A 22,439-nucleotide genomic window follows, 5' to 3' on the forward strand; every position below is an offset into this window, starting at 1 on the left:
ATGAAAGTGGTGTAAGTCCAATTTCCATATTTATGTTATTGCATATAGTGATATGTGTACTGGGCAAAATCAAAATTTACAAATGGCGTTGATGTGGTTGAGGGTTCTCCAGTCTTTAGAAAATAACATTGAAGTAATTGATCATAAATTTTTACTCTCCGGACATTCGTATCTTCCAAACGATGCAGATTTTGGTATCATAGAAATAGCATTACGAAAAAAGAATTTCCTGTACACACCACAGGATTATCATGACGTTATAAACCAATGTAGACGACATAATAAATTTATTTTACACGAAATGAAACGAGAGAATTTCGTTTCAACAAAAAATCTACAAAACGCAATTAAAAAACAGATAAGAAGAAACACTAATGGAGGAAAAGTAAATTGGTTACAAATATGTTGGATGAGATTTTGCAAAACTGCACCGTATACTATTTTATATAAAACATCAATGGAGGACACAGAATTTAAGACTCTAAATATATCACCTACATGTCGGGGAAGACCGCTAAAATTTGAAAAAATCGCCCTGGCGCCTTTGTATCACGATACCAAGCCTATTACATACGAAAAATATAAGGATATGCAGCAGTTATTACCTTATATACCTCCTATGCATCATGAATATTTCAAAACACTGCCACATGAAGAGCATAAATAATTAATAATACCAATATCTTGTGTTAAGTTTAACAATATATAAATATAATTAACGTTCAAAATAAAAAATGCTAATCCTATTTTATTTCTTGTTATTATTTATAAACAGAATTGGATTAATATGAGATATATTTTAAGTGATATTTGTTATTTAAAAATTGAAATTAAATGATATTTACAATTGACTAATTATGAAAGTGGTGTAAGTCCATTTGCAGCCTGGAAATTGTACATTATTTTAGTTAAATTTGCCTAAAAGAAATTTATACAATTAAATTACATATTGATAAATTAGTACAAACATTCCCAGACTTCACATAGTTAACCTATATTTTTTAATTGTCAGATCTGCTAACATTCAATTTTCTCGAAACAAAAGTAAATGGACTTGCACCACTTTCAAAATAAACGGTCCATTTGGGAATAGGGAAGAGTTCGCGTTCAGACATTTAAAAATGTCATTGTGTGAAAAGCCGGTACTGCGATTATATCGGGTGGGAACAGACACCGAACTGCATACCGATGCATCGAGTGCCGGTTACGGAGCGATTCTTTTGCAACGCGATACGGGCGATGGTACTCTGCATCCCATATATTATGCGAGTGGGAAGACGAGTGAAGTGGAAGCGAAATATTCAAGCTACAAGCTGGAAGCGTTGGCCATAGTGAAAGCGGTAAAAAAATTCCGAGTTTACTTGTTAGATGTGCCGTTTAAAATTGTAACGGACTGTAGGGAGTTTGCGTTGCCCTTCAGAAAGAAAGACTTGTGCGTGAGAGTGGCATGATGGGCACTTTTTCTGGAGGAATTCCAGTATGTGATAGAACACAGATCGGGAAAAGGCATGCCGCATGTTGACGCGCTCAGTCGGCAACCGTTGCCTAATTGTCTAGTGGTGGATCGCGAAGAAGAAGGACTGATGGCTCGGCTTAAGCGAGCACAGCGTGAGGATGCCGCTTTACGGAAAATATTGGAAGTATTTAAGAAAGGGCATCTGAATAGTTACGTCGTGAGAAACGGGGTCTTGTTTAAAGAAGTGAATGACGAAATACGTTTGGTGGTGCCTGCGAATATGCAGTCACAGATAGTCAGGCAAGATCACGAGAGTGGACACTTTTCGGTCGGAAAGATATTATTCCCCGTGCAAAGGGAATATTGGTCTCCCAACATGAGATCAAAGATAGAGAAAGTGGTAAGAAATTGCGTGCCGTGTATCCTGACAAATAAAAAACAAGGCAAGCAGGAGGGTCTTCTGCATTCGATCGATAAAGGGGACGCACCTCTACTAACGTACCACATAGACCACTTGGATCCGGTGCCGTCGACACGGAAAAATTACAAGTATATATTCGTCGTAACGGGTGCATTCAGCAAGTTTGTTTGGTTGTACGCAACGAGGTCAACGGATACGGCCAAGGTCGTTAAGCGGTTGGAAAACCAGGAGGCAATATTCGGGAATCCAAGAAGAATAGTATCGGACAGAGGGACCGCCTTTACATCTCAAGATTTTAAACAGTATTGCGAGCAAAAAAGTATTCAACATGTGAAAATAGCGACTGGAAACCACGAGGAAATGAGTAAGTGGAACGCGTCAATCGGACCATTATTCCGCTGATAATGAAATTGTCCGCTGCGAAACCAGAGGAATGGTTTAAACATTTGGATACGGCGCAAAAATATATAAATTCGGTACTGCATCGAAGTACAGGAATGACACCATTTAAAATACTATTTGATATGAAATTATGGGAAAATCCAGCGATACGCGAAATGCTAGAGGAAGAGGTAACCACCATGTTTCAAGAGGATCGCGATGAGTTACGGGAAAAGGCGAGACAGAAAATATCTCAGATTCAGCAGGAAGACAGAAGAGGCTTCAATAAGAAGAGGAAAAAAGCACAAGGTTACAGGCAAGGAGATTTAATGGCCATACAGCGGACACAGTCTCACCCTGGGGCAAAGTTTACATCAAAGTTTCTCGGATCGTTCGAAGTCACCAGAGAGCTGAGGAATGATCGTTATCTGGTGAGAAAAGTTGACGATCATTAAGGTCCACTGCAGACTTCGACGTCAGCCGACCACATGAAGCCGTGGATCATCGATGACGACGGAAATGAAGACGACGAGGAATTTGATGATTTGAATGAATCGATCGGTGACACCTGAGGGCAGCTGTCAAATTCAGGACGGCCGAGTGTGGGGTGTGAATGTATGAGCGCGTTGTTGTATAAGTACGTGAGGCGAGTGACCGGAATCAGCTGTGCGAACCTCGGAAACAAATCGATCGTTTCCTAGGTCGCGAAGACGAATGCGGAATGCGTGCGGTTTTTGTCCCAAGGCGTGTGTGTGTGTGTGTGTGTGTGTGTGTATGAGAGAAGGTGAAAAGCGACCAAGAAAGCAGAGCAATTAGAGCGATTGGAGTGATTGCAGTGTGCAAAGCGAGCTTGTGTATTTTAAGTTGATTATTTTTAGTGTGATAAAGTTTATATCCTACAATTTTATTTCTTCATTTATCGTCTTTGCTTCACTTGTCATAACAGGATATACAGATAAGAAAACTGTTAGAAAAATCTGTGGTGTCGCCTCCCATGCTCGCCACCAGAGGGGTCGCGCTCTCACAAGCGCTCGACCGACCCCTCGATTGCTATATGTCCTCAGCCGACTTCCCAATATCCGATCACTGAGTCAGTGAGTGGCCGTTGTAACGAGCAGTCGCTGAACGAGCAATCACAGCAAAAGTACCGCAGAATTGAAAGAACCAAGAGGAAAATTCCAACCACAACACTAAAACAAAGGTAATCAAACGGACAAGGAGGCGATCCACAGCGAACGCGTCCTAATCACGGGAAGGACAAAAACCAGCCTCAACATCAGGGAAGCAGGCTTAGAAAGAGGACCGGGCCCACGCTGGCCGAAAAAATAAAGCACAGTTACCGCCTGGCCAACAGGCAGGATGGTGATCCTTACATGCCAGTCATAAGAAGAAGAGCCCTATCCCTATCTGACTCCAAAAGGACGCCATCCCCAGCAAAAATCACAATGGCCGAAACCAGGGCAAGCGCGGATGGATTCACACAACCACGCCCTAAAAACACCATCAAGGAGACTTCCATTGCAACCACCAAAGCCGCCATCGCACCAGCCCCAGTCGTAACAAAAGACAAATATGGCGTCCTAGCCGACATCTTCGATACAGAAAGCTCAAACGTCAACAGCGCCATCCCCAACGCCATCAACACCGAGCCTACTTCAAACCAGGTTACCACTTCAATCTCACATTCCAACTCATCATCTGGTAAGCCACCACCTATTTTTATCCATTCTATCATAAAAAACCACACGGGTCTTTACCAACTCCTTTAAGAAACGGCAAAAGAAAAATTCGAGGTGAAATACCTCACTAACCAGCTAAAAATCTCCACGACTACCACCACTGACTTCCAGGCCACAAAAACCATCCTTACAAACAATAACATCCAGCTGCACACCTACACACTATCTAACGACAAAACAATGGCGGTAGTACACAAAGGCCTGCCCAAACTCCCTCCTAATCAAATCATAGAGGAAATCCAAGCTAAGGGCCTCAACCCTCTCCCCTGTACGGAGCTTAAAAGGAAAGAAGCCAGCTACCTGGCGACATATAAAATAGTATTCTCCAAGGGTATCACCCTGCAACAAATCAACAGGTTAGGTCCCTAGGGCACACTCGCGCTTACTGGGAGAAATTTAATAGCACACGTCCATACATTCAATGCTTCCGCTGCTAAGCCTTCGGACACTCCTCATCCAACTGCACCAAAAACCCTGCATGCGTAAAATGTACTGGACCTCACCACACAAAAGACTGTATCAAACCTCCAACCACCCCAGCCACTTGCTGTAACTGCAAGGGTGCACACCCTGCAAATTACAGCCAATGTCCTCCATTCTAATCTTGCTGCAGAAGAGAGCCGCTAAGACTCACCCAACAAAAACACCACACTTAACCTACAAAAACGCCAGCATCCCTACCCCGCCCATAATCCTCCCCCAAACAACCAAACCATCCCAAGCATCGAACCAACCTAGATCTTACGCAAACGTTACCGCTAACACCACCCCTATCGCAAGAAACACAAACCAGCCCGACCTCTTCAACCTCTTCTCCAAGGCGCAAGCCATCAATGAGATGCTAGACATCACTAGTATGGGAGCCGCTTTGAACTTCCTCTATAATAAACTAGCATCCTGCCAGACGAAAGTCCAGAAACTACAAGCCTTTTTAGTAGCCGCAGAGCTTATAAATGGCTAACCTGCCCCCAAAAATAATCCTATGGAACGCTACCAGCATCCTCAATAAAATCCAGGAACTCTAACTTTTCCTAGAACATCACCAAATCCAAATAGCCCTCATCTCAGAAACCTGGCTAAAACCTATTGACTCCATTCGCCTCGCCAGATACATCATCAGAAACGACCGTCCAACCCCAAAAGGAGGAGTTGCTATCAAAATACACCAGTCCATAAAATACGAACCACTTCCACTACCGTTCCTAGACAACGTAGAAGCCATATTCATCCAACTCTCCAATAACCCTAAAACCATCTTAGGCACAGCCTACCTCCTCCCCAGTAAACGCTTCACACAACAGGATCTGAACGCACTAACTGCACACAAGTATAGATTCATAATAGGGGGCGACTTCAACGCCAAACACACATGTTGGAACAACACAGTCACAAACACTAACGGCAAAACACTATACACTCACATGATAAAAAACTCGTACCATATTGCACATAGCGATACATACTGCCATAAGCAACCTCGGGCCAAACCCACAAACATAGACATCTTCCTGACAAATTCCCCGCACTACACAGAATGCTACACCATCCACGACCTTCCCTCCAACCACTTCCCAATCATCCTCAAACACAACACCAACAGCATGAAATTCACAAACTGCTGAATCTCCACTACCAACTGGCTCCAATTTCACAACCAGGGAAGCAACTACCCCATCAACGCCCACCTAGACACCACACAGGACATAGACCAGGAAATTACCAAAATCCAAAATTCAATCCTACGCAACCACAAGAGAGCAACCACCACCATCCAAGCTTACTCCAAAACCATTAAACCACACTCAGAACTCATTAACCTCATCAAACTCCGAAATAGATTCAGGCGCAAATACCAGAATACTGCTAACCCTCTCCACAGGTACCTCAAAAACACCCTTACAAGCGAAATAAAATCAAAGATCCGAGACCTCAAAAACATCTCCTGGAACCACAAGCTCTCCCAAACTGAAACCAATCCCACCTCCCTATGGACGACCTACAAAGCCATGAAAAATAATAAATTCACCCTACCACCTCTCCCAGATAACAACACCACAGCGTACAGCAGCACCAAAAAAGCCGAACTACTAGCGAAGACATTCCACCCCCCCCCCCCCCCCATTCTAACAATGCCCGCGCAGATCAGAAAGCCGACTTCCTCGCTCAGAACCTCACCGCCACCAACACCACTTCACTCAACCCAGAGTTCATTACCCCTCAACTAGTCCTCAGATTCATAAGGAACTTAAAAAACAACAAATCCCCAGGACACGACAAAATCACGACATGCCACCTCAAAAACCTACCCAAGCAAATAATCCTACAATTATACTACATCCTCAAAAAATCCTATAACTTAGCCTACTTCCCCAATGCCTGGAAAATAACAAAAATCATACCCTTCCCAAAACCAGGTAAAGCCCACACTAATCCCAACAACTACAGACCTTTTTTTTTTGTACGTATGGGGAAATCCTCATGGACACCCGCGGGTCCACCCGGAGGGCGGGCCGGCGGGTAGTGCCGGTCTCTTACCGGCTAAAACCCCATGGTGACCATCTTCAGACGCATGGCGAGGGACCGGGAACTCTAGTGAGACATCACAGAATCCCCCGTCACATCGTGCCTCTTCAGGCCCCTCCCGGTGGGAGGCACTCCTCCCACCGCATTCCCACTCAACCGCAGGCGCCTGGTTACCAGCGCTCGGGGCCCCGTGACATGGGACTAAGCCGCCGGCCGGGTGGCCACGTTGGCCGCAGGACTCATCCGCAGCCAACTAGGCAACCTGCAGCCTTAGGTAAACCCCGCGACAAATATCCCATGCTCCGGGCCACTCACACACATATTCACATACGCAAAGCATTCATACCGGTGTTTGGTTCGCGGGAGCTTTCGCTCCGACCTCCGGGATGCCATGCGAGGATGCGGCCACCAGCCTTCTCAGGTTGATGACCTCATCCCCGCATCCCATCCCAGCAGCTGCCCCTATCCGCCACCTTGGGACGCGCCACGTAGGGGTTCACCTCCCCTGCCGCCTGAACAACCAAATGGGTGCGTGGAACAACTACAGACCCATCTGCCTCCTGAGTCTCCTAGGTAAAATCCTAGAAAAAATCATCCTCATGCAAATCAAAACCCACCCTACAGAAAACAACTCCCTAATCCCGGAACAATTCGGCTTTCGGACCAAACACTCCACCATCCACCAAGCACTCAGACTGCAGGAAGACATTGCGTTAGAAGTGAACAAGAGCAGATCGGTGTCTCCTACTAGACCTCCAAAAGGCCGTCGACTCTGTCTGGCACAATGGACTCCTGCTTAAACTACAACACATAAATCTCCCCAAACACCTAATCAAGGTAATACAAAGCTTTCTATCCAACAGATCAATGACAGTAAACTACAATGGCACGAAATCCACGCCTAGAACACTGCACATTGGGGTCCCACAAGGGTCAGTCCTCGGCCCCATACTATTTAACATATACATAAACGACATCCCCAAAAACCACAACACTAAACTAGCCCTCTACGCAGACGACACGGCAGCATACTCCTCCTCATGGGCTCCAAACCAAGCAGTAAAATACGCACAAGACCACCTAAATAGCATCCTTCAATTCATGCAGACCTGGAAGCTCACCATAAACCCTTCCAAAACCGAAGCAATCCTCTTCTCACACAAACGAAACCCCAACCCTACCAACATCTCCATAGACAACTACCCCATTCCCTGGTCCAACAAAGTCAAATATCTGGGAATCTGGTTCGATGCAAGACTGAAATGGCATCACAACACACACGTCCAAGCCTGCAAAGGTATCGGAGTCCTTCGCACACTCTATCCCCTCATATCCAAAAATAGTCCACTTTCCACCTTCCTTAAACTCCGTCTATACAAAACCTGCGTATGCCCAATCTTAACATACGGCGCCGAACTTTAGTGCACATCTGCCAAAGTACACATCTCCAAGATACAGATAATACAAAACAAGTACCTCCGCATCATATTAAACAAACCGCTATCACCAGCCAACCGCCACACAACTGCTTCATTGCACGAGGAAGCACAAATAGACTACATTCGCGAGCACGTCATGAAGTTGGCCGCTGCAGCTCAAACCTCCAAATCCCAACATCTAAATCCCCTGGTAGTCACTCTAGGGAACTACGACTCCGTTACCATCCCACTAAAGACTCGAATCAAAACACCTAGACTCATCCTAAACTAACTACCCCCACCATCATACTCACCGCATGATACATGGAAACGAGATTTTTGAAACTCTTCCCTCGAGCCCGAACACAAGAAAAAACCACAACCCCACACAAACATAAATATCACTAGTCACCAACACTCATCTTAAATGCAGGTTATAGGGCCCCAGCCCCAGGTACTGCAATCAATCAGGAGAAATAACGAAAAAAAAAAACTTCCCAATATCCCAGTCGTCGAAAGCAGAGCCTGCTAGAAAGCCTTACTGACGAGTCCACTAGCTGGCCCGGACGAAACGCGCCCCCTCCTTTCCTTTTCTGTCCCCCTACGATTCTCACGAGTTTCCACACCGCAGCAAAGCAGCACCACAAATCTAAGTATAATTATAATAACCTAATCTCCAATGTCTTAACGTTCGATTATAGTAAAATTCGTATAAAGGGAATATCTTTGTGGTACTGGTTGTCATAGACTACAAAATAATATGATATGAAAATGAGTGTTGTTTATATGGAAGGATGAGTGTGACGGGTGTGTATGGTCTAGATGATGATTTGTATAACATGATCGAAAAGTGAATGAGAGCGAGACGAGTGTGTAACGACTACTGTAAAGCAACCATCAAGAGTGACAAGACGAGTGACGTAAGAGAGAGAGAGAACTGTTCCAGAATAAATTGAAGTGACAGTGCTATATGCGAGTAAATTGTTCCTGTATTACATAATATAATATTTAACAATCAACTGTGGTTATTCGATTGATCCACCCACAATTTTGAATATTATTTCTAATAATCGACGTTCTACTGTAACCTTATTATAATCTATTTATATCTTTTGGTTGAAGTTGAAACGATGAATTTAAACAAAGATTTTTACTGGTCGATAAAATTTGAAACATTTAGGGGAAATTAGACTCAGTCTTCGACGTTTACTCTTCATTTTCCGTCATTGTATGACACAGACAATAAAATACAAATCCAATGTAATGTTTTGTGGATATCTAAAATCCCTCGTATAAATTATACGAAAATGAAAGAACATTCGCGTTTGAAACGCTCGTTGATATCTATGTACTTCTAAATCCCAGGATTATCCTCATTGTACGAGAGACAGCAGAGTGAATCACGTGTAACGAGAGAAATTGTTTGTCGCATCAATATAGGTAGTGATGAATCATCAATGTCATATTACGATGAGATATGAAATACAAGAGCTGGGATTATTTCATGAATTCTATGATACGTATGGGAGACAATCATGCGGTCATTCGAATCCACGGGCAATCAGGGCATCGTTCATTTCATTCTATACATTTCACTAAACTCAGATATTCCATCGACGAGGCAAACTCTAGATGCAATCTTTATTGTTTAAATTGCCGAGCATGAATTTTACTTAAATACTTCAAGGTCATTGAAATATTTAAGGTCGTTTATGGTAAGTAATTACCGTAATTTTCATCGGTATAACTTTAAGTATTGCACACTTAGGAAGTTCATGTCGAGATTACTTCCAAACTATGACTATAGATTAACATTTTTCTCATTTAGGAACTTCATTATTCCTAACTTGCATTATTAACTTCAAACACAGACCACGAATGTGAAAATCATCGTATTAAAATCATTTATTGCATATTAGACATTATAAAAATTTAGTGAAATGCAATAGTTGGAAAGATATTGACTCGTAAACCAAGAATGTTTTAAACCTTGTGGTTGTATTCGTTTGGTCACGTTTGTAGCGCAAAGGATAGAAATTTTATTCGAATGGTCGAACAAAACCACTCAGTCAGACAAAATCATCGCATTAAAATCGTTTATTGCATATTAGACATTATAAAAATTTAGGCCAAGTGCAATAGTTTGCAAGATATTGACTCGTAAACCAAAAATATTTTAAACCTAATGGTTGTATTTATTTGGTCACGTTTGTAGCGGAAAGGATAGAAATTTTTATTTGGATGGTTAAGCAAAATCACTCAACCAGCGAAAATCAGTTCGTGCATGAATTTCGAGATTTGTTTTGTGCGTGTTTAGAATCAACCGCATTGTTTAGAATCGTATTCTGGGATAAAGAATTCTTAAAAGTCCAGTCGTATCAGTGGTATACGCGAATCTGATCTACTATGAATGTGATCTCTGTGTATCGAATAAAAATGGTCCTCGATGCGACTGGTGTCGTAGAGAAGCTCGGAAAACGGCGCAGAAATGGAAAGAGGAAGTAACTCGATACATGCTTAACCACAGAGTTGTGTTTCCGTCTATGACGCGGAATGCGAAGGCAGGAAGCACCTCGGGGAAACCACAAAGGGTCTCCTGTAAAATTGGAAAATGGATATCGAAGAACAGTTTTTCCAGCTGGAAAAGTACCGAAATATCGAATCTGTATTTAACGCGCGAGGGTTCTCATTTTTATTTTATCGTACGATCACCATCGAAAATATTCAGGTTAAATACATGCATTACTGCAAACATTTATCGAGCCGCTTAAACATTTAATTTATGCCCAGTGATTATTTTTGTCCCGCGAACTCTTCTTTTGCGAGACTCAAAAATTTCCGAATTCCTACTTCTCTGTTGAAATCGATGAATCCTATTTAAATATTGTTGAGTGTCTCGAGAATTATTTAAATAAAGTAACGTTGTTCTTAAAAACTAAAGTAACTTCTAAAAAACTTTTACTTTTTTCAAATTTGTCGACATTGTTTGTGTGAATTGACGCATTGTAAAGCAGTTTTTGTATACATACGTGAAAATTGCAGCGAAGGTTGAATTTGAACGTTCTACAATTGTTAAAAACACATAAAAAGACAGAAAATTTGAATTGGATCAAAAAAATGAATCAGCAGAGATGTTTCATCCCTGCACATAATTAAGTACTGAAATGAATTTTCTCATAAAATAGACGTTCAATGAAGTTAAAATGCGAGTGGGAAGAACCTTTGAACGCGTAATATCCAGTCCAACTGTAAGGGATTGATTCGTTCGAGTGAGATTGAGCACCGAAAGGATCAGGGAAAAGGCACTTCTAACAAAGAAAATGAAGAAAGTTCACTTTTAGTTGAATCAAGAGCATGCTGACTTGACTGAACAACCGCGAAAAGAAGTAATTCTTTTCAGATCTTATCTCACAGAGAACGATGTTTGAACATTTTTATCGGGCGTTGGAAAAATAAAAAACTTCTGTCAGCGTGTTAAAACTCCACGGTTGAATTTACAGAAACTCAAATCGCCTAGATTTCTTTTTCTATAAATGGTCACCAATATCAAACAACATTTTAAATCTACAAGAAATTGTATTCTCCAAGACGATTCTTTGCCATAATAGTATGTAGATGTCTAAATTTATTTTTTAACTGTAGATGGAATTTACTGATATTCATTTAACACTTTTAAAGATTTTACTAATGACAGAAAATATTCCTGCAATTATTACCCTTAGGCTTGAAGCGTGGGATATTAAAATGTCCCCCACTTCAGAAAATAAAGGTTTGCAAAAGAGACGCGTCTTCGCGATGTATTAACAATCTGATTTTATTGCCTAAAGTTCATGGCGTCTTCAACCCGGACGTTTCAACGGCAATCTATAGGTTCCGCTGTTAACGCAAGTACTTCGATGTATTCGACATTTACGAAGTTTGAGGCAACTTTTTCCTTTTACGCAATCAGCCTTCTTTGAAGTTTACGACACAGTTCTATACGAACTACTACGAAAGTGGTACATAAACGTTAACCTAGAAACAAGTATCCGTTCAGTATAGCGATTAAGTGCTTATCCAACTACATTGATTAAATTGCTCAGTTGTTGGTTTATTCGCGAGTACAAATGTAACCGTCCAGTGTAACACATTTTCGTATGAAATTTTGTAGAAAACCATCGTACAAATTGACTCTGTGACTGCAATTTTAATTAAATGCTAAACAATAAGCACATTGTAAATCAGGAAAAAGATATTAAATATTATCGACACGAATAATTAATCGATCAAAACTGCTCACCTAACGTGCAAACCTAAGATAATTAACACAGATTATGACTGTATCCTCGTTTTCAATCAGGATGGTTTCAGACATGCATAAAATCAGAAAACAATGGATTTCCAATAAATACAAATCTAACTATTAAACACTGGATTAAATATAAATTGTTCCTGAGCAGAATGGTTGAATACGGTTGAATATCTTTGATTGCACCAAAACTCCGTCAGACTGTTGAATTTAGATAAATCCATCTGCACACCATTTTTCGATATACTCTGTTGTCTATGTCCAACAAAACTTTGTCAAACACTATCTTATCTCAGACACATCCAGATCTCATCTAACCACTTTAGAATTAATTGAGCCTTCTTAGATACAATTAAACCTCGTGTGATCTTTGTTTCCAGAAGAGTTATTTTAAGATTCTATTCGACTTCTATTCAAATCTTTCTAGATGTCTTCAAACTTTTTTCAGCTCTTTTAGACTCTACTGTACGTCTTCAGATTACACCAACTCCCATAAACTTGACCTCTTCAAATATCTCTCGTGATTCTATTTGACTGAAATAAAACTTAACAAGCTATATCATACCTCTTCAAACTCTATTAAATAACATCGAACATGCAATGACTTCATTAGACTAAAAGCAACCTCGTCAAGCTAGACCAGAATTCTACAATTGCCTCTAGATATTCTGCATCCTGTCACACTTCTTCAAACTGTGTCACGTTACATTAAACCTTGTACGGTCACGTTAGAATGACATCGATATCGTCGAACCATTTTGAATTTGAACGGATCTGGTTGGATATTCTTATTCCTGCTAAACTTGCCTAGCTCTAATCGAATCTACTAAACCCCCCTTGACATTATAGACTCTGTTGCATCTCAGACATTATTGGATATCGTCTTAGCAACACTAGGGCTTAGGAGTTCATTCTAGACCAATGTGGTTAGATGGGATTGTGCCGAGTTTAACAACGAGATTTGTTGAGGTTCTATGTGCTTTCACTAAACTCTGTCAAAGTTCAACGATTACTGTTACATCCTGACAAACTTCTGGAAATGTCAGTTCAAGATGGCAGTTTCGGTTTCATGTCAATAACCAAATTTTGGACGAATCGCTTGTGCTTCGCCAAGCATACACCTGTTCAGTGACAGTGTAAATTACTACTTCGTAAATGCGACTAAATACTTTTACAATTGCAATTATACCTGTCATTAAGTTATATCTATGTAGACAATATATCAATTTCAACTTCTTTACTTCAGTTTAAACGTATTTACATCGAAAATAATATTGCATAGACGACATCATCTCTGGTCGATATTGGAGAATAGATATTATTACCGTAATGGAATATCTGTTCATGCATGCACTAATATGAAACAAGACGCATTTGAAAGGACTCAAGCTCTATTAATCAGAATCGTACAGAACCTATTCAGTTTGATTCTTTACTTGTCATGTTATTTGATACATGACCCAGCCATACGAGAAAATACTGACGTTTTATATTTGAAATATTGATACGTTCAATTTCTTATCTTTAACATATAGTTGAAAGATGAGAGCATAGTGATGTTTAATTTTATTTGTTAGATTAGCAGACATTCACTTGTGACAAAATTAATAATACAGAACAGATCTGTAATAACGATACTTGTATAAATATATTCGAAGACAATCGTTTCTGTCAAAGTTGGTGCTTTGCTAACCACTTTTTTAATATTTGATAATTTCCCAAGGGTGAGTTATTAAGGGTTTATTTACAAAACAATGTTTTTCTTTCATAGTATTATTTTGTATACTTTCTAGCTGTAAAAATAATTTCTACATTGTAAGATATTTACAACATTATACATAAATTAAAAACATTACTTCAGACATAATATTTTCGAAGTTATTATTATTATGTGTAACATATTATCTCATTTTAATTCATACATAGAGTACACAATAATTAATCTCTTTTCTATGGCAAAGAGATCCAGAGATGCTACGCTTTTCTTTTTAAAATTGAAACTTGTACTAATAATAACTTGAAATTTCGTTTCACAAATGGTTTCATAGATATAAGTGATTCTACCAATAAAAGTATCGTGTGGATTGACGGCTTGTTTCATTTTTTAGAACTTTTTGACAATATTATAGAATACAATTTTGGTTGGACATATTTTCGATTTTGGATATTCTCGCATCTAATTTATCTGGAGTACAGCTTTTCTTATCTCAGAAAAAAATTTGAAATCATTTACACCTCTCTTTCCGACTAATTAACAATTATTTCTACCTATAATGTCTTCATTATCCAACTCTTAAGTGTCAAGTATTATCTTGGTGGTGAGAGAAACAATTCTCTGGAAATAAAGAGCGCAATGGCGATAGAATCTTTTTGTTCTTTAAGTGAGCACGATATGGCAGAGCGCCAACAGAAAAAAAAGGTAATTGCTTTTCATGTTCCGCGATAAAAGTGGACGGAGAGCTAATTACACAGAAACAGCGATCAAATACACGAAATAAGAAACCAGAAACCTAAATGCTGATTTTCGTAGTTCGCGATAAGAATGCTGTCAGAAAATTGGCGCGATTGTTTTTCAACAACGACAGTTTGCACAAATACTTCGAAATAAATTGCAACGCGTACACCTTTCTTCGTGAAAGCACAACACCAAGAAGAAAGAAATTTTCAACTCTAATCAAGTGTCGTTGAAGCACTTTTCGAACACTCTGCTTCTATCCATCAACCGGAGAACTTTGGTGAAACTCTCATGCGGTACCTGGTAGATTCGAATCACATTTCTGGAATTACCGTGAAATGAAATTTCAATTTGGAAAGTAGTTCAGCACACATTTGCCAAGAGGCATTTTAGATGAGAAGAATTTCAGAGTTGTAAGACTTTTGCATTAAAAATTTTGTATGTGTGCTCCCTTTTAAAGATTCTTTGTTAAAACGTAGAAAAGTAGATTTACGAAAGAGAAATTGCAAACTATTGCATAATTTCTCAGTTCCCAAAACACTAGTTATTGAATATACAACTGTCATGTAACATATCCATATTATTTCTTTTAACACTATACCTACCGACATTGCATGTATACCTGTTCCTACCATGACCGGTCAAATGACCAGTCTTCCTTTTTCTCTTTTACGAGGCAATGTACTTCTAATTTTTGCATTATACGTATAGAAAGTTGTGTTTTGATGCTTATTCGTAAGATATCCTTCTCTTTTGTGTTACAAATTTTTTTAATTTTCGTCGGATAGAAGGTAAAACGCCCTTGAAAATGAATTTTGTTCCAAGTCGATGCCGTAGTTAGTTCTAGAAAAAACAACTATTTAAGAAAAAGTGCTGGCTAGTAATTATGCAAACATCCTGTATTTAAATTTAAATTCATCTTCAATTAAATAAATAATTTATGATCCAGTTTTATCATACATCAGTTGTATAATCAATAGGAATTGCTGAAACTACTTTGAGTATGTAGCGTCAAAGTAAATCTGAAAATAAACATAGAAGACAGCAAAAATTATAGTAGCTGATATAGTTACTGGATAGAGGATAAAATGCCCTTTAAAACGAGCGTTCGAACAAGTCGATAGCTTTATTAGTTCCGGAGATATAGCAATTTTAGTTTCAAGTCGATGCGGTGACTAGTTACGGAGATACATATAAGGATTCGAAGCGTTTGTTTACTTTCTTACTACAGCCTTGTCAAGGTTGTTGACCAGCACATGCTCCTTGAAACTAGGTCACTCGGCCACTCGGTCATGAGTCATGTACGAGAAAGAGAGGTCCAACACCACGCGTCAGACGGAGATAGCGATAGTCGAATTAAACAAAAAATTACCTTTTACATAAATTGCGATATCTCCAAAACGGAAAGTCCGATCCACATAATTCAAAAGCCATTTTAAAGGAGAGGCTTTGCCGCCTAGTAGTTTTAGAACTGCACGCGTCTAAAGTTTTAGTATTTTTAATACGCTTTAATAGGCTATTGTACGTAAGACGGACCAAGAAATAGTGGAAATTGAATAATTACCACTTTACATAAATTACGATACCTCTGAAATGGAAAATCGGATCGACATAAGAAAAAAGCCATTTTAAAGGGGAAGGTTTACCGCTTCCAACAATGACTCAGTTGTGCAGAAAACATGAGTAGTTTCAAAACTGCACGCGTCTAAAATTTAACTAGACTGTTCTAAGACAGTGGAAACTGAAGATTCTCTCCTTTCGTCATTGCTATACATATATTTCCTATTTACATCGGAAACTAACTAGAATTTGGTACCAAATTTTGTCCAATTGAAATATAAATCATTTAACCGGTCAGATGACCGTTCGTGGTAAGCAAGACAGACTACATATTTTTCTCAGAAAACAAACAATAAGAATAAAAGTGAATATTGTAAAATTCATTGCACGTATACATATTGTCTGTTAGAAATTCTAAAGAAATTTTAAAAATGGTCATTTGACTGTTCGCGGTAGGTTTAGTGTTAATCATATTATTTGTAAATTTCCATATCATCTTTTACAATTTAGTCACTTAAATTTTATCTAATAGGTTGTGTTTTCTAAAAAATTTATTAATTTAAAGAATTCATTTTTATTTCTTCAATAAACGGGGAGTCCTATTTGTATACAAAGTAATAGAACATAATAATCAAAATAAGATTACAAAGGTAATTTTAATGCGAATGAGATAACCAACGTAAGGACAAAATCTTAAAGAAAAGTTTAAATACACAGTTTTTGAATAATGCAATAATGCACTTAAGAAAGACCCAAGGTGTTACTGTAAAGTATTAGTTGTACATTATTTGAAAGTTTTAATTCCTTGTAATCTTGCAAAATTTTTGCATTGCATTTTAAGCTTTAACAACGTAGTAATTATCTGGTTGGTGAAATTGTAATAGATCCTTTGAATTTTTAACAACAATTTTTCGTTAATAGAGCAAACACGAACGCGTGAATGATTTGTTAAACGGAGAAGTACGGATTGTACTTTGTTAAAGCTTAAAATACCTACGACGGTCTACTCTTTAAAACTAAACTACCGATTCACCGGAATCTGTTAAACGTGCCCGGCAAAGATTTAACAACTTCTAAAAACGTTATAAAGTTTTATGACGCGAACAAAAATACAGAACCTATAAATGAAAGAACTTCACCTCTACGTGATGTACACACAGTCTTTTACACATTTACTTCCTAAGTTTACGCTAAGTTTATCGAATCAATGCATTTATCACTTTGTATACGTTGCCTCAATTAACGTGGTTGAATATTGTCCAAAATAATTAAATTGGAGATTCCAAAATTTCATTTCGTCGAAATGTGTTTTATGTTTATGTCTATGTAGTTGTCCTGACAGATGCTTGCATGATTCTATTAAAATTTAAATTTTGGCAGACTTTAAACGATAAAGTCATAACGGTGGCTCAAGTAATTCGGCCAAGCTCCAAACCTGCTCTGAGCAAGAGTAGAATAATATCATATGGAAACATTTTGTGTGATTTAGTAATCACTATTATTTTATGATACCTAGCGTACATTAGGACCACTTTTTAAACGAAATAAAAAAATATACTTAATTTTGTTCTATCATTGTTATTCTTGTTCAATGTATTTTCAATTTCTCATTCCTTTCGTAATTCGTCATTAATTATTTTCCTTCTATTTTTTGTCGACATACAGTCGGTATAAAAAGAATTTGTACAGCTGTCAATTTCTACAAAAATTTTATAAAACTTTATTTATTAAAAAAAAAATGTCAACAAAGAAATGCATACATATTCTTAAAAATCTCAAGAACAAATTTCATTTAAAATAAATTGTTTACATACATTATCTATTAAAATATTAACAAAAGTTTTGAATATGGTCGAAAATATACGAAAAATAGCTATTCGTATACTTTTAATTTTATAACAAAGACTGTTCATTTTCATACATAAAGAACATTTAATACATAACAAATTTGTATAAATAAACAATTTATTTTTAATGAAATTTATTCTTGAGATTTCTAAAAATACATATACATTTTTTTGTAATAAACAAAGTTCTATAAAGTTTTTGTTAGAATTGATTACTGTACTAATATTTTTTATAACCATTGTATTAGAATCAAAAAATTTTGAATATCAATAAATGTATAAAATACTGAAGAAACTGTTCAATGTTATTTGTTTCAATTTGAAATTAATCCATAGTAAGCTAGCCGGCAAATCGTGTTATTGAAATTTTGTTAAGGATAGTTTTACAATGCACTTCTGTGTGTCCAAACCCAATCGATTGTAAAAGATTAAGTTGGGGTGCGAGGGAAAGGAACGTGAGCTTATTTTTAATTGTGCGGTCGTATACAAGAAGCATAATCACGTATATTTTCATTACCGCATTAAGATAAGCTTATCATTGATTTCAATTGTGTAACAAAGGTTATAGCCGAATAAATATGGTAAAATAGGTTCGCTACCCCTATTATTAAGGTAATTATAAGGCAAAACGTAATTCCCAGTTTAAGCTCAAATTTTTTTGTTGTTGTATCAAATAAAAAATTATGAAAAAAATCATGGACATTCTACCTGAAGGCGTACACTTTCTGAATTTTTGACTGCAAAAAGCAAACAATTAAAAAAGCTTAAAAATGTCAATTTTATATTGAAGTTATCACGTGACCACGCTTACGTTTTTACAGTTTTATTATGCTTATTTGGCTATACCCTTTAATATAATTCTATTACACACGAGTGTCTGCATTTAATACAGTTATAATATTACTTGTTTATTACAAATCTTTGTACGCCGTAAGTTTGTACAGGCTGGGTTATATCCTAGCGGCTGTTGTTATAATATCCTACGAACAGCATCCATGTTCGTAGCTACACTCCAGCATAATAATGTCAGAGGAACTGTTTCTTCATTCCTCTAACACAACCGTCATTAGAGATAGTTTCCCTCTAACTATATTCGGCAATGACGCCCGCTACGCTCGACTAATTAGGATATATTTGGACAGGTGACTTGCGGTCATTGAAACAAATCTTGTACAGATTCCCATTAAAATCTATTGCGATATAAATCATACGCCCAGCGTTTCGATAGAAACGAAACACGAAGCAATAAATCAGGAAATTGTGAAACTGTAGCAATTTAACACGAATTTGGAAAATCAACAGTTGGCGATAAAATGAAACTACACTTAAATTACGAAACTTCCAATCAATCTACTATTAGTAAGAACTGATTACTGGGTTTTGTCAGCCAATTAGTACGAATGATCTACAGTTGGACTCCATATATTCGCAAGGAAGCAGTGTATTAGTGCAAGTGTAATCGTAATTATATTCACTGTTCTAATTATGTTGACTGTTGTTTGCCAACTGCAATTACAAATGTGTCACGATAGTCATCAGGACTGGCACATGCAGGTGTGGCCTGACCTAACAATGCGCCTAGATTGCACAACTCGGCGAAACACAATGCAAAGTTAACCTCTTGACGTACGATTTAATTCCAAATAATTTTTCAAACGTATACTATTTTATTTTGTTCAAATTTATTCGTACAAGGCATGGCCACGAAAAAGAATAGATTAGTTTTACGAATACATGGTGAATGCAAAAATGTATTCATTTTAATGTATAAAACTTGATGACGAGTGTAGTGATTGTGAAACTTGACATCAAGAACTTGTGACGTATCAGACTCGTTATTGTACGGCAAGGGGTTAATCCTTCCTGCAACTGTCTCAACGGAAATCGAATCAATTTTGAGAATATAAAACGAACGAGACATCACATACGAGGTATACGATATACTATAACTCTTACGAATGTAGGCATCACATGAAATATCGACAGTGACAGCGTTTCCCGCTGATGGTGACCCAATCCGTTTGACAGAAAGAAGCATTGCAAAGCATTGCATGCAACATCTATTCTGTACTACATCCGTGGAAACAAATAAGATTGGCTCCCACAATGTTCGTAAAGCTGATTTATTTAGCAAATAGACAAAATTTTATTTACAAGCACAATATAATTTATTTATTAAATTCTATGATATAAATATGGACAAATAACTTTAAAAGAAAATGTCCAATGTCCTAATTATCTTAAAGTAGAGCTCAACGGTTTCTTGCAAATTCTAACTCGTCCAGTCCAGGAGATTCTTAAATCTCTATGAGTCTATTATGGGTGGTGACTCGATTGGCAAATTAGTGATTGCCATCCTCTATGAATCAGTCCTCACTGAACCAGCATTCACACTTATACTCTCCACTTATACACACTAATGTGATAATAAATTTTAAAGAAAAATCGACAGGAGATAGATGCAGTTTTTCGATGAAATTAAACAATTTCAAATTATTCTGAAAAAATTATTTTTGAATGCAGGGATCAATTTCAGTTATTTTTTGTCAAAACACATACACTCGAAATCTTATGCACTTTCGAGAAAAAAAATTCTTTATCAAAAATACATATAATGCACGGCCAGAAATGTTTCCCTGAAATTTCATGCGTATATGCACATAAAAAAATCATAACTCCTGAACTGATCGGTGAATTTTAATGTTTCAATATACAAACAACACGTATGTTAGTGAAAAATATTTAGAAATTTTAAGAATGTTCGTAAAGTTGTTTCTTAACCCCATAAAGTGAGAAACCCCCCATAAAAATATTTTAATTTTTAAAAGACCATGACTTCTACAATAGTGAATGTATTTCATTGGCCCTACATCTTGGCATTTTCTTGGTCTTCACTGGATCGCTAACCTTGTTGCCAACCTCATTGTTGACCATCTATGACCATAATCCAACCATTGTTGACCATCGAATAACTTATTAAAACCATCACGAAGTCGAAGATTGAAGCCTTCTTACAAGGATCCCCTTACAATTTGATGATCTTCTTAACATTTTGTTCCACTTTGAAGGAGTTTATCTCAAGATTAGGAAATAAAAGAATAAATGTTAATCGGACATTCCGGATAATCGGCACAATAAGACATACACACATAATTTAGAAACTGTGATGAAGTCTAAAGACCATATTTAATAATTTTATATTTCCAATGAGATTAATCGATTGATACCCAACTGTGAACCGTACCAGTTTTCATTAAAAAACAATAACATTTCTGTAATTTCATTTTCTTTCTCTCTTCCTCTTGTGTTCATTTCTATAATCTGTTAGTGATGTTGCAAGTGACACGAATGGTAATGGTAATGGGGTTCTAAAGCCAAGAAAAAACACATTGAATGTAAGGTTTACTATTTTTAAAGCTATTCACAATACGCAACATTTATTGTCTTATTTTAATCAAGAAGGATCCATATTCCTTGAAAAACTGTTTTTTAAACCTTATAATTACATTCATGACATAAAAATAATAAATCAATTTTTAGATTTCCAATATCTGCGCTGTAAAAATGAATTCCTTTGTGCCTTATTTCGTACTAGCCTGGCTAATTGTAGATAATTAAGCAGTCTAGTGATCAAAATAATAAAGCCATTATCGACAACTCGAAGACGGTGATGAGGGTTGCTACTATATTTTGAAAGCTTAAAATGTATACGAATACAAATTTTTTATTGCAAAATCTTGTCAAACAATCATGTAGCGAGCACTTAAATAAATACAAATTATTTTTATTTTGCAATGATTCCTCTTTCCAGATGAAACGAATCGAATGTACCAAACGGCAAGATATTCGGAATAATCCCTGCTTTGCACTGAACCTATTTAAATATTAATAAAAATCAAAATTATGAAAATAGCGCATTAAATACGGAAAATGAAGATTTTAAGGTAAAAAAACTTGCTTTACAAATTTTTTTTTCTGGATATTAGAAGTTTTTACAGATTCATACTGAAGTCTAGTGCATAAAGGAACATTTTTTACGTGTGTAACAAAAATTTCAGGTCAATCTGAACCTCTTTGTTAAAATAGGTGCGAGTCGGTCTGGTGGGGGGTTTTCTCCCCTGACCCGATCTCTCACCCTTTAACGGGGTGTCCGAATTTCGAGGGATTGGAATTGTGTGGGAAAGTGAATTGTACATTTAAAAATTTCCTTCGCCTGGTCCACCGGACACAGGCCGTTTATTTAAACAAAATAAAATTGAAAATAAACTAAAAAAATGAAGAAAAATAAAAATTGAAATTAAATTTATTTATTATTTAAAAAATTGCAGGAAAAAACCCCGAGCTGATGGCT

The 22,439-nt window shown here is 37.4% G+C and overlaps 1 protein-coding gene across 3 annotated transcripts in view; it reads left to right on the forward strand.

Moving 5' to 3' along the window:
• Nmdar2 (glutamate ionotropic receptor NMDA type subunit 2) overlaps positions 1 to 22,439 on the forward strand; it is a 597,673-nt gene that overhangs the window by 524,152 nt on the left and 51,082 nt on the right. The window lies entirely within an intron of this gene.

This window comes from Colletes latitarsis, chromosome 11 (assembly GCF_051014445.1).
Source record: "Colletes latitarsis isolate SP2378_abdomen chromosome 11, iyColLati1, whole genome shotgun sequence".
In the NCBI taxonomy this organism is placed as follows: domain Eukaryota; kingdom Metazoa; phylum Arthropoda; class Insecta; order Hymenoptera; family Colletidae; genus Colletes; species Colletes latitarsis.